At 42.7% G+C, this 13,533-nt stretch overlaps 1 long non-coding RNA gene across 1 annotated transcript in view; it reads right to left on the bottom strand.

Annotated features, from left to right (window-relative positions):
* Nucleotides 1-1,856: 1,856 nt before the first annotated feature.
* Nucleotides 1,857-13,533, bottom strand: part of LOC143687349 (uncharacterized) — a 37,626-nt gene continuing 25,949 nt past the window's right edge. Inside the window, exons 2-4 of the long non-coding RNA XR_013177508.1 lie at nucleotides 9,345-9,505; nucleotides 7,800-7,915; nucleotides 1,857-2,067 (exon numbers count right to left, since the gene is read on the bottom strand). This is a non-coding gene — a long non-coding RNA (uncharacterized LOC143687349). The remainder of the gene's footprint in view (nucleotides 2,068-7,799; nucleotides 7,916-9,344; nucleotides 9,506-13,533) is intronic.

Genomic DNA, 13,533 nt, shown 5'->3' with positions numbered 1-13,533 from the left:
TCATCTGAGTTTGTTTGTGTCCTTCATGGAAATACTTCATTTCATAGACCATGCTATGTATTCTCTTTCCTCTTTCACTGTCCTCTGCATTTCACAGCTGCCCTTGCAATTAAGTTGGCATCATGTGATTAGTTCTAGCTATTGGTTTAGAAGTAGAAATGATTGGCATGTAACTTCTGGGTCAAATCATCAAAGAGGGATTGTGAATTCTCCATGCCTTTCTTCCCTCTCCATGAAACTGTGGAAGCCACCTGTTTCAGAGGCAGAGCAAGATGCAAGTGACCTGCATTTCCATGTCGCCTGATGAAGGGTAGCAATCTTTGAGAAAGGCATGAAGCCAGCATTGACTTAGTGAAAAATAAACCTCTATGTGTCACACCAACTGAGATTATTTCCCCACCACATCACAACATAACCTAATCTAACCCAACCTCATACAAATTCTTTTAGCTTTATTTACAGCCACACTTTCCAAGACACAGCCAAAACTTTAGAGAGAAACTAGAAATTAGACACCCTACCGTCTCTTCCATCTTCCCATATTTCCCCCTTTTTATCTTAATGCTGTCCCTTCTACTCTACATCAATATCACTGGCAAATAGTCCCAGGAGATGTTGTCATAAACATATCTGTTTAGAGACCAATCTGACTTTAAATCTCAGTTGGAATTGTGCTGGTGTACTGTCATTCCAGCCCTGCTAAGGCTCTAGACTCCTCAGTTAGCATAGGAGGAAGTATAGGAAGGGAGTGTCATAACAGGACAGTAGAGGACTGTGTGAGGGAGCAGGGAGGTATCTGCAAACCTGCCTAGCTGGGGAAATGGAGCCGGGCATCTCCTCAGCAATGGGGAATGACCAGAGGCAGATCCTGAGCACCATATGTGCATCTTTTTGTTTTCAAAGGCTGTACATTTGAATACAGATGTGAGCAACTGGAAAACGTTTTAGAAATCATTTAATCTATACTTCCTTGAAATAAGATCTTCAGTAAAAATTTCCTAGGTCTCAATTGTCCAATATTTTGACAGTCATGAAGAAATAAGCATTGTCAATCTGGAGGAGAGGTGGGGAATGGGATTCCCAAACCTCTTAATAATTTACGTTGATGAACAGCCTGATGCAGAGGGAATGCAACAATTGTCAGATGGGTGACCCAGCACAAGTCGTGAGCCTCAGGCTACTCAATTGTAAAATGAGCATAAGGGTGATTGTGATAAAGACAAAAATAATGTGTACTTGAGAGGTCTTTATTAAATGGTAGGTGTTCAATAAGTGGTAAGCTTGGATTATTTTTCCTAGGAACACAGAGCCACATAGATAGCTCCTGTGTCTGCCATTTCTAAGAATAACCTCTAAGTCCTTGTGGTAGTACAGACCAATCTTAGCAAGCATTATATTCTAGAGTAAGTAAAAATGGAAGCCTTGCCAGGTCAACATCAGTTTTTCTTGTTCCAGGTCTCTCCAAGGAGACTCTAAGAAATGCAGTCCATTCATTCATTCCAGGAAGGGAATGGATACAAGAACACACCAATACCAAAAGAGCCCCTGGAACCCCAAAGATTGCCAGAAGATGCTGACCCTGAGAGGAGTTAAGCCTTCCAGTCTCTGAAACTGAGCCAATAAATTCCTGTTGTGATACCAAAAAATGAAAATAAATTTAAAAGAGAACACCTGGATGTCAAAACCGTGCCCTGTCCCAAAGAACATAAATAGGAAAGTCAACAAAGAAGAAATACAAATGATGTGTTAACCAATTTAAGCCATATTAGAAAATTTAAAATTTCATATAAAAATAATACCATTTATTTCAACTTAACGATATGGCAATGATTTTTTTTCATGAGAATTCTCAGTGTTTGTAAGGGTGCCAAGAATAGGTCAGTCTCAAGATTGGCGGTGGACATCTAAATTGATGGTGGGTTTGGGAAGGAGCAGAAAATCAGAGACTGGGGGCAGCCTCACCCACAGTGCCTTCTGGGATTGGCTCTGCCTGTGTCCTGTCTGCTTCTGCTGAAATCCTCTAAAATCCCCTAAGATGTTCTTGACTTTGATCTCATTGCTTTGTTCCTAGAAATGATCCCAGAAAATAGCAATGGGTAAATTAAAAAATATAAATGAAAAGCTGTTCTTCACGGCTCTGTAATATTTAAAGCAGGAAACATCCTAAATACTGGTAAACAGTGCTTGGTTAAGCGCAACATAAATTGGTAGCTCATGGTGACACTCAAGAACTAGAGCAGAATTCAAATCCCAGCTCTTATAGCCACTCCTCATGTGACCTGGGACAAAATATTGTCTCCAAATCTGTTTTCTTTTTTATACAAGAGGAAAACACCAATATTTATTTCAAAGATCTATGGTGAGAAATAAATTATATGATGTGTGTAAAGTTTAGCCCATAGGAAGCATTTTATAAATGTTTGCTATTATAAAATAAATTATACTATTACCATATAATAAAATTCATTGCAAACATAAAAAGGATGCTGTAGGAAACTATCTAATGAAACTAGAAAATGTTTATGGATATTGTTAAGTTCAAGAAGTAGGTTTTATTACTGTATGATGCCTATTTTTGCTAAAACTATATTTTTCCCGAGGGAAAAAGAGTGAAATAAGTTATAGCAAAAGCTAACTGTATTTAATTCTGAGTAATGGGATTGTAGGAGATTTCTATTTTCTTATTTGGGCTTTTCTGTATGTTCTGATTTTTTTTTTCCTCAAAGGGAGGGAGGTTAGAAGGAGGATTCCATCGATAATGTAACTTTCCTTGCCTAATCTAAGTTAATTCTATTTTCTACGACAAAGATGAAACAATGAATTGCTTTTATCTGTACAGATGCTTTAGAAAATGGGGGTAGAGAATGGTGTTCCCCAAAACTCCCAGCAAGGTGTCTCTGCCCTACCCCCGCCGTAGAAAGAAATTGCCCAAGAAACCCCAAACCCCAGTGGGTAGCAGTTTCCCCAGTCTGTGAGCCCATCCTGAGCGGTCTGCCCTGAATTGGTGAGCTTCACTGACCCCCTATCCTCTCTCATCCTACGTACAGCAGGAATATAGGCAAAGAAAAGAGAGCAAAAGTGATTGAGAAAGCAAAAGGAGAGGAGAGGAGGTCCCAGAGGAGCAGAGAAGGAAGGGGAGCGTCTTCCTTTGGTTTATAGACCCCATCCCACTTTCTTTCCCTGATGGACCTTGTCATCCTCTTAAATTTCTGCTGTTTTTTCCTCCAAATTGCCCAGCATCAACCATTTTCCCCATTGTGTAAAGTTTCAATATGTTTTCTTGACCACTGGATCTTCCAAGGTAGAGCCAAGACCCCAAAGTTCACCCCTACAGCCACCTTAGCACCATATACTGTAAGGGAAGGATGAGGCAGCTTCTGGATGTGCTACTTCCAGGTCAGGCCAGACAAGGAATGGAGCAGAAAAAGAAAAAAGAAAAAATGAAGGAAGCAAGAAGAATGATGGGTACATTCTTGCCATTACACAAAGACAGGAGAAGGTGGGTTTGGGCCCTCCTGGAATGAAATCAAGTGGCCTCTGCTCCTCTCTTCAAATCCATCCCACCCCACAAGTAAACACCTCACTCCTGTTTTTCAGGAGCACAGGGAGGCAAGATGATCTGGATTTGGCTGGCCTGCAGAAGGAGCTTTTGTGGCTTGAGCTTTTTAAGCCAGATGCCATCGGTAGGCAGAAAGTACTCCTTATTTCCATGGGCTCCGTCATCATTACTTAGCATTTATATTGAATGGCTACATCCACCAAGTACCTTCCAATCACATTTAAAAGGTATTTGTGGAGACGCGCTGGCTCTCCAGCTACCTGCAATTACTCTCCAGCTTTCTCCTGGGTATTTGTACGATTTGGGATGGATTTCTGCAGAGATTTTTTCCAGTGGTTAACCCTTGATTGGATGCATCTAAACAACTGTGGCTTTTGGTGATGCTAATAGGGTAAAAGAAAGATTTCTCCCCCGTCTATAAAACAATGATAATGCTGAGATTCGCAGACTTGCCTAAACCACAGGACAGGCAATGAATGGGATCCTCTGACACTTGAAAAACCCCTGGAAAAGAGGTATTTTAATGCAGAGAGGTCCCATTCTGTCTGAGTGCAAAACCCTGCACTCAACCACTTTACTATACCATTTTGGGAGTAAATGTGGTTTGCAGATTGATCTGGCTGACAGGTCCCAAGACACCCCAATTGGAGTGCCAGGATTATTGTCCTAGCCTTGAATTTTTAGGCTTTGATACCTTGCATGGCCAAAATGCCCCTTCCTGTTCCATCTGTGCCTAAATCCCAACTACCTGGTCCTTGTCATGTCTTGATTTCATGGGAAAGAATCACAAAGGCTGCTGTTTAGGAATAAAGGTGAGAAAAAGGAAAGAAGCTGAGAGCAAAGCTCCCTGGGAGGTTGGGGCAGCCATTCCTGCAGTGGGAAAGGCTCTGTCACCTTTCCCTGCTGGCCTCACGTCCCTGCCAGCCTTGCAGAAGTTGGGAAGCAGACACCATCAGCTGCCATCCTTGACTTACAGAAGACTCCTTTTTACTCAGTGGAACTTGTCCCTTTTGTTACTCAGAGCTTAAAGTATTTTGGAATGTGAAACGGTAATGACAGGACTATGAATGGCCCTACCTGGGGCAGCTCAGGAATGAGTCATAAACTGGATTGACTAATTGAGTTAGGACCTGTCAGTCATCAGTTATGCTATAAATAGACTGAGAGCAGGAAGAAACCCTTCTCAGAGAGGAAAATAATGGGTTGTGCAAAAGTGGATCTAGGCTTTGAATCAGAAGGGGTAAGGAGAGACAACAGGTGGAGAAGCAGGTGCCCATGCAGCCTCCATGGGGGCACAAACACCCACCCAATGCCACAAGGGTCTTTCTTTCTCCCTCAATCCTTACGCTAGCTTTTTTCAGAAATCAAGCTAAAGCTACTTTAAACTGTGATTCAGGCAATAGAGTGTGCATGGGCTGACACAGCTCAGGGTGAGTGTAAATGGTAGATGGGTAGGGACCATTGCTTGGGCAAGTTTGATTCAAGATGTTGGCAAATAAGACTCTAGAGCATGCTCCCTTCCCTCAGAGACCCCATAACAGATTCCCTGTTGCCAGAAGAAGAATTTTCCCATCATCCTCCCTCCCTCTTGTCAACTGCTGGCACTGTCTGAGCTGGAAGACAGGCTGACAAGGTTAAGGGGAGAAGAGATCTGATATGCTATCATGCTTCTCAGGTCCATGACAGGCAAGTTTGCGTGGAGGGGGCCCCTGGCTTCCCTCTGGTTCCCTCTCCAAATAACCCTCCAGTGTGTCTCACATGGTCCTGCCAATCAGAGGCAAAGATAAGAAGCTGTCTCTTTGTCCTCCTCCTGGAGCCTATGCCTCAAAGGCAATTATTTATGGGAGCTCTTCAGTGTCTATCAGCCTCAAGCCTGGGGCCTCCTTCCCATGTGCTGCTGCAGTAGAACCACATGGAAGCTGACGCACAGTATGGCACCCAGTCTGCAGGGGACAGGAGACAGCACTTATACACATCCTTTGCATCCTGCTGGCCATGGCCAATGCCACAGTTGACACAGCACAGCCCCCAGTAAAGGGCCACTCCATTGCTGAAACTGATGGCTGCAAGCTGGGCCTACCGTCTCTAGATGGGGGGTTCCTCAAACCCCTCAAGCTGAAGGGTCAATACTCCCACTTCAGGTTATTTAGACTAGGGCCATTCAAAGTGGCTTTCAGGGCCAATCTACAGATTGTCTTTTACTAGTCCACAGCAAGATAAGTACAGAAGTTCAAAGAAGCATTTTGAAACTCTTACAGCAATTTGAAAAGTAATGTTATGTCTGTATTTTCCTAATAATAAAAAAAGGGGGACTTGCATTTTTATGTCTTTCATTTCATTTTTCGAGAAATTTAGTTTTATTTTATAAAAATATCATTCTGTAACAGATAAACAGATATTTTATATTAGCATATCATTCTGCAGCTAATTGAAAAAAAGGAAAGCACTGTGCCTTCCTCACAGACAGTTTGAGAAACATGGGTCCTGTTCCAGCCCACTGCTCCAAGAATGTGGGCTGAAAGCCACCAGGCTGCTGACTCTTTGTTCTTGTCTTAGGAATTCTGAAGAAGAGCAACAGTGAGAGACTGAGAGAAAGACAGAGAGAGAGGGCGGTGGGGAGGAGGGAGGGAGAAGAGAGGAGAGGCGAGGAGAGACGAGAGGGAAGGGATGGGAGGGGAGGAGAGGAGAGGGAAGAAAGAGGTGGGCAGACTAGTGGACAGAGAGAAACTGCACCCTTCTCACAGAGCATGCTCTTCCTGGGACTGGACAGTCAGCCTTCCAACTCAGTGACACCACAAATCCAGTCCTTTCAAACACCCTTTCCTGGGATGATGGCCAAGGAACAAGTCAAAATGAAGGCAATATGCCATACCCGCAGCCTCTCTAGGTGGCTTACCCAGAAAGCCCAAAGCAAGACAACACCCAACACCGTTGGAAAACACGAGCCCTCACAGCAGCAACCACCCTGGGTGCACTTTGGGCCTCCCAACACCCTCTCTCTTCTACCCTTCTAGTCTGGAGGGTCTTGCCTCTTAAAAGTATGGGGACACCAGAAGCCATGCCTCTCCCTGTCACTGGAATTGAGCAAGACTCCCTGAGGAAATGTTTCAGTGCAGGCAGGATGTTCAGTGATCAAGAACAAGGGCATAGGGCGGTGTGATGGTGACTCAGTGGGAGAATTCTCGCCTGCCATGCCGGAGGCCCAGGTTCGCTTCCCGGTGCCTGCCCATGTTTAAAAAAAAAAAAGACAAACAAAAAAACAAGGGTTTAAGTATTGTATGGTCTTAATATGGACTCACTATAATGAGCAAACTCTGAGGGTTAAATTCGAGAGCATAAGTTATCAGGAGATAGAAGGAGACTGGGCAATTGGTGCTTAAGGAATATAGAAAGTTTAATAAGGTGGATTGCAAAGGTTCAGCTTGAATAGCACAATACTGGGTGATGGTGACACAATACTGTAAGAGTAATTAACAAAGCTGAGTGTGAGAATGGCTGAAAGAGGAATATTAGGGTCACTTATGTCACCAGAAGAAAAGCTAGAAGATAAAAACTGGGATTGTATACCTTAGCAAAACCTAGAATGGACGATGAAGGTGGTTAATTGTACAAATATAAGAAAGTTTTTTCATGAACTAGAACAAATGTATGTCACTATTATAAGGTTTAATAATGGGATGGTATATGGGAAAATACAATTAATGCAAACTAAGGGTTATAATTAACAGTGACATTGTAATATTCTTTTATTAATTATGACAAAGGCACCATATCAAGGCTAAATATAAAAAATACAGGAATATAAGGGAAGGATATGGATTTTTTTTCTTTCTTTTTGGAGGAAATGGGAATGTTCTCATATAGATTATGCTGGTGAATGCATAACGTGATTATACTAGGAGCCATTGATTGTACACTTAGGATGGATTGTATAGTGTATGAAAAACACTGTTAAAAAAAACAAAAACAAATAACGGCATGATGTCAAACATCCTTAAGCTGGGATTCTGGCTCCTCCATATCTTCCTGTGTGGCTTTGAGCATGCTATTTATTGTATGCCTCAGGGCTTGCATCTACATAATGGAGGTAACAATATCTAATTTTTACTGAGTGTTATACTAGATATTGGTCATGTTTTACCTGTAAAATATCAAAGGAATAACCCTATGAGATAGGTACTTTTATTCCCACTTTTCAGGTAAGGAAACCAAAACCTGGAGAAGTTAAGAACTTACTCACGTTCACATAGTAAGTACAAGTCAGGACTTTCTCTCGTGCACTCCTCTTCCCCGAGTCCTTGAATGCAATCATTAAAGGATATTGCCGTAGTGTTATTATCTGACTCACAGGATTTGCTGTAAAGATAAAGCACTCATCACAGTACCTTTCTAGATATTAGTTAGTATTCCTGTTTCCACATTATTATCCTAGAACTGTCTTGTGGCCTCCTAATGTCCCCTGGCTTCAAGGCTACCAAGGACAGCAAAGTCTTGGCAAGCTCCAGGAGGAACCAAGCCAGGATTTCCTTGGCAGGTAGCCTAGCCTGCACATACTTTAATAGCCTATAGTCTCCTATAAATATGCCAACAGTGAATCAAAGGCTCAGAAAACAAATAGTTACTCCATTTCAGGCTCTAAAACATTTTCAATCTTCCATCTTTAACATCACTTGTATCTTTAACATCAGCTAATAAGTTCTTCCAACTTCCTTGCTCCTGGATCCCTTCTCTTGGTCTTTTGAAATGCTGAGCCCAGCTCTGCAGAAATATTGTAGGTATCAACTATTAAAATAGGGGAGCCAGGGCCAAAGAGTAGGGAAGAAATTTGGTAACCATTAATAAATATTCATTCCCACTTGATGAGTTAATGTTTAAACCAGTACTCTCCCTTGGGTGTTATATGGAGGATTTTTAGCCCTAGATTAGGGGAAAACTGGATGCCAATTTCCTTCACCGTGAAGCTCTTGAAAACTCCTGTCCCGTGCTAACAGATGCATTCTGTTGAGGATCTAGCCTGTGCAGGACAATGTGTCCTTGTAATCTCTAATCTGTACAATACATTGCAAAGTAGGTAATTTATGTATAAGGAGATTGAATCTAGAGAAGATAAGAAGATGGCCAAAGATGACAGCCCCGAAGGATTTGACCTAGGTCCACTTAGCTCTAGAGCCTGAGCTCTTCCCACTCCAGAATACTCTATTTTCTCCCTCTGGATAAGAATCCTGTATCTATCCTAAAACTGAGTCACCTTTCCTCCGCCCTCTTCCCTGTGTACCAAAAAGGGTTTCACCCTCCCATCAGCAATGCAAGTGGTCCCTCGTGAATTCTAGCCTTACACACAACCCCACCGGGGGGGTAAATATGGGTTTTCTTTTCCTGTCCCTCCTTGAGGTTCATTTGTTTTATTTCCAAGGTAGTGACATGGGGAGAGAAAGATAATCTCATTTACAGGACTGATTCTAGGTGTTTGGAGACCTTGTTTATCAAATGCATAAGAGCTTCCAAATTTACGGGAGTGCATCATGACAAAGTCCTGCTTGCAAGAACTCTCAGCATAGCTTTGTTCCAGATTTATAGGTTTCTGGAAACACTGAGTGGGAAAATGTCATACCCATCTTCCCCAGAGGTTCAGCGAAAGGTCTGTGGCCATGAGACATGGTCAGTCTAAGCCTCTGGACAAATGCTTCCGTGTTGATGATGGCACAGTGGCCCACAGAGCTGCTTCTTTCAGAATCCTCCCTGGGTGATTGTCCAAATACAGACTCTGGTGCCCCATTGCACTCACCAAATCACATGGCCAGGAATATTCCCAGGCTCCCAGGTGATTCTGATATTCACTGAAACTGGGGAATCTCTGTCTCAGAGTGTGGGTGGTGGAATCAGGACACCTGGATTGAGATCCCCATTTACAAGTTGTTTAATCTCTTTAAGCTTCAGTTCTCTTATCTGTAAAATAAGAATTAGAATAGTACCTGCTTCCTAGGACATTAGGAGCAGACAAAGACAAAATGCTTAGTGTGTGACAGCTGAAGAACCAAGTTTTCTTACCTCAAAGTCCTTCCATACAAAATCTATATATACTGCCTGTGGTAGTTGGATTCAGGTGTCAACTTGGCTAGGTGAAGGTGCCTAGTTCTATTGTTGTGGACATGAGCCAATGGCATGTGAACCTCATCTGTTGCTCATTACATCTGCAGTTGGCTAGGAGGCATGACTGCTGCAATGAATGATATTTTATTTAATTGGCTGGTGCTTAAACGAGAGAGCTCAATGTGGCACAGCTAAAGCAGCTCAGCATACTTCATCTCACACTCGCAGCTCAGCCCAGGCCTTTGAAGATGCAGAAAGGAATCACCCCTGGGAAAGTTGTTGGAACCCAGAAACATGGAGAGATCACCCTGTGCCTACCCACATAAGAAAGAACCTCAGTTGAAAGTTAGTTGCCTTTCCTCTGAAGAACTATACTTAACTAAATAAATCCCTTTTTATTGAAAGCCAATCCGTCTCTGGTGTGTTGCATTCCAGCAGCTACCAAACTGGAACACTGCCTAATATATATAGTAAGTGTTCAAGAAATGACTTGGATTTGCTATTAACAACCAGAGAAAACTGAAAACCTCACTGAGGAAGTCATTATAGATGACGGAGAATGATTAGAGGGTCAATCTTTCTAACTCTAAGCAATTGATCAACAAATATGTAGTGTGTCTTTTCTGGGAATGCAGCGTCATGATACAACCAAAATTCTTACCCATAGCAATTTCCGTTACAGCTGAGAAGAGACTAAAGCATACAAGGTTAAATAAGACAAGAATCAACTAAAAGAATGAGACACTATTCAAAAGATGCTCTGTATCCATTTAATTATTCAGCATATATTCATTAATTGCCTACTGTGTGCCATGGACTGTACTAGACAACATATAGCATAGTTCCTCCCTCCAGATATTTAACATCTAGAGAAGTAGACAGGTGAGCAAATCATGCTCATGATTAATTTACTCTTTTGGCCATGAATATTGAAAAAGGATAAGTTGCACAGCACTTGAAATATTTCTTTCAGGGCTAGGAGATCAGTTCTAATATTTTAAGCACAAAGTTGTTCAAAGTCTGTTTCCCATCCTCAGAGGATTCAGAGCTTCCTATTCAAAGTTTCAAGATAAATAATCTGCATAGATGGTTTGAAACTCCTTTTGAAAGGTAGCTGTCAAGTTTGAAAACTTGAGTATGTCTGTTCTAAATAGTTATTCCCAGCCTAGGGAGGGAAAAGAAAATAAGAATGACACCAACCTCCCATTTTATGACCCCAACAGTGTAAGGCGGTAGACTCAAACTAGAGGTAAGAGCATCAAATTATGCCCACACTTCTTATATGCCTCCCTGGCTTAATTCCTTGAGTGGAGAGATGGCATCTGTTGTTCACCCCTATATAGCCAGCACCTAGTAGAGGGCCTAACACAGCCGTAGGTGTCCAGTAAATGTTCATTTAATGAATGAAAGGATTAATGATGCGATTGTCCATATCTGAGAATGCAAGATGCCCAGTATGCAGCCAACCATCAAACCAGTGTGGTTGCAGAAAGCTTTTCTTAGAGAGTCCAAACTTTTCCTCTGAGCTCTAGACCTGCATTTCTAGCTATTAGTCAATTCTTCTTAGATTTCTCAAAGTTAATTCAAACTCAGAAGGTACAAAGGCATGACTGTCCCTTGCACATGCTTCCCTATAACTCCCAATCACTGTAAATGCCACCACTCAGTTACCTAAACCAGAAACTGAGAGGACATGATTTCATATTCCTTTCCTCTCTCCTTATCACAAATCTATTCCTCAGTGCCATCTATTTAATTCCTAAAACTCCCTCAAATCCATCCCCTTCCATTGCTTTAATCCAAGTCAGCACCTTTCTCCCAGGCTTCTGTGGTTGCCTCCAAGCTCATCTACCCATGTCTTCCCTCCCTATCATCTCTCCACTCTACTCTCCCCTCTACCTGCCACACTTTTCCCTCCTAGCTTCTCATTGTTATTTCCTTCTTACCCACCAGATCTCAGAGAAATCCTGCCCATTCTTTAAAGGGTCAAAGCCCTCTATTGTAGGCTCTAATATACTTCTCTTTCATCACGTCCGTCCCAGATGCAATTGTACAGTGGCATCCCAGCCCAGAATTGACATCTGCATCCGTGTACAGAGGTTGGATAGTAGAAGGGAGATAGTGCCTATGGTAGGAACTCAATTTAAGCAAAAGTCTTTGTTGGGGAGAGAGAAAACAGTCATCTCATGCTGGAGAAGTGTTTAGGATTAAGTTAAGAAAAGAATGAGCACCTGGCCCTTGCCTGGCTAGCTTATGATAGGTGCCTTGAACTCAGAAGTTGCAACTTCTAATGCTCAAGATGTCCAAGTAAACACCATCAAAGAAAAAAGTAGGTTCAAGGTAAGCAAGAGGTACTGGGGCTGGTGCAAACTGGAAAGCCCATGCCTGCCTAAAGCCAATTTGAGCTGATTTTTGCCTGCGGGGAATATCAACCTGGTGTGGTCAGAACTTGGCTTTGTTTTTTCAAGAGAAGTGCAAAGTCTAAAATTTTATTTAAAGCCTCCTGATTTTAAAATGCAGGTAACTAATTCCAAATTTCAAAAAATAACGTGAGAGGGTGAGCCACAGTGGTTCAGCAGGCAGAGTTCTTGCCTCCATGCTGGAGACCTGGGTTTGATTCCTGGTGCCTGCCCATGCAAAAGAAATAAAATATTTTACAAAATAACGTGAGAGCCAATTAGAACATATCTGTGACCTGGTATTGGCATGTAGACTCCAGCTTGCCACTCAGCATTACATTATTTCTCTGTGGTTTCCCTGCCCCAGCTTTATATACCCTCATAATTAATTCCTCTTCCACCTCCTCCAAGGACTTCTCACAAACATGGCCCGCTCTGGCTGCAGTTAGCACTATGTTAAGCTCTTGGGCATGTTCCTGGAGGGATTCTTTCCTGACTTGCTGCCTCCCCAGATTTCATACTAGTCTCCTTACCAGGATGTGAAGTTCTCTTGGATATAGACCATACATTTATCTGCAAGTGTCTTTTCCTCCAAAACTAGTTTTTAAACGTAGCAGGGTTGCTCCAAGGGCCTGGAGCACACCTCTGATCTCTGCCTCTCTCCCTCCGTGCCCCACCCTTCTCCTCAGTCCTCGCTTAGCAGTCCAGAAGCCTAGGACTTCAAGAAACACAATTTGGAAACTACTGTCCTATTTAGCCCCTGAGGTCTAGCACTCAAAAACAGCTCTCAAAGCCCAGCCCAATAGAAATGAGACATTTACACCATGAAATCGTTTATCACAATACCACAACCCAGCCCACTAGGGGTGTTCAGCCCCATCCTAGGAGTGCTGCTGCTTAGGGTTTGGTGGAGCTCAGTTGGCTCAACAGATGGTGCATCCTTACAGAGGTAGGAATTAATGGCAAAAAAGGAAGGGGTGTGGCTCTAACCTGCCTGCTCTGTGGATGCCCTACAGATGCCTCAAACCTTGCAGGTCTCAGTTGGTCCTCTCTGTACAGCTGAGACTTCCTTTCTCCTTCTATCCCCCATGTCTGAGGCCAGCACACCCTGGTCACCAAATCTGACCCTTGAGATTCTATCCCTTGGGATCTCCCAAATCCACCTCCTTTCTTGATCCTCACTGCCAGAACCTTAGTTTGAGCCACAGTCTATTTACCTAGAAGACTGCTAGAGTCTGGCAGATGCTTTCATTTCCTCCACCTTTACCTTCAATCCATCCTCCAAAATGCTATCTGAGCAATCATCCAAAAATGTAAATCTGATTGTGTTGCTTTTCCACTTAAAACCTCCAAGAACTCCTTATCTTCCAAAATATAATCCAAACTCCACTGCACAGTCCAATCCCATCCTGGCCGTGTACCTGGGGCATGTTCACAGGTACAGGCCATGTTGCAGTCACAGACTACTGGCATTTCCTCAGAGCA

Source organism: Tamandua tetradactyla, chromosome 1 (assembly GCF_023851605.1).
Source record: "Tamandua tetradactyla isolate mTamTet1 chromosome 1, mTamTet1.pri, whole genome shotgun sequence".
NCBI lineage: Eukaryota > Metazoa > Chordata > Mammalia > Pilosa > Myrmecophagidae > Tamandua > Tamandua tetradactyla.
The sequence above is the reverse complement of the archived record's forward strand: the minus strand, read 5'-3'. Positions and strand labels throughout refer to the sequence as shown.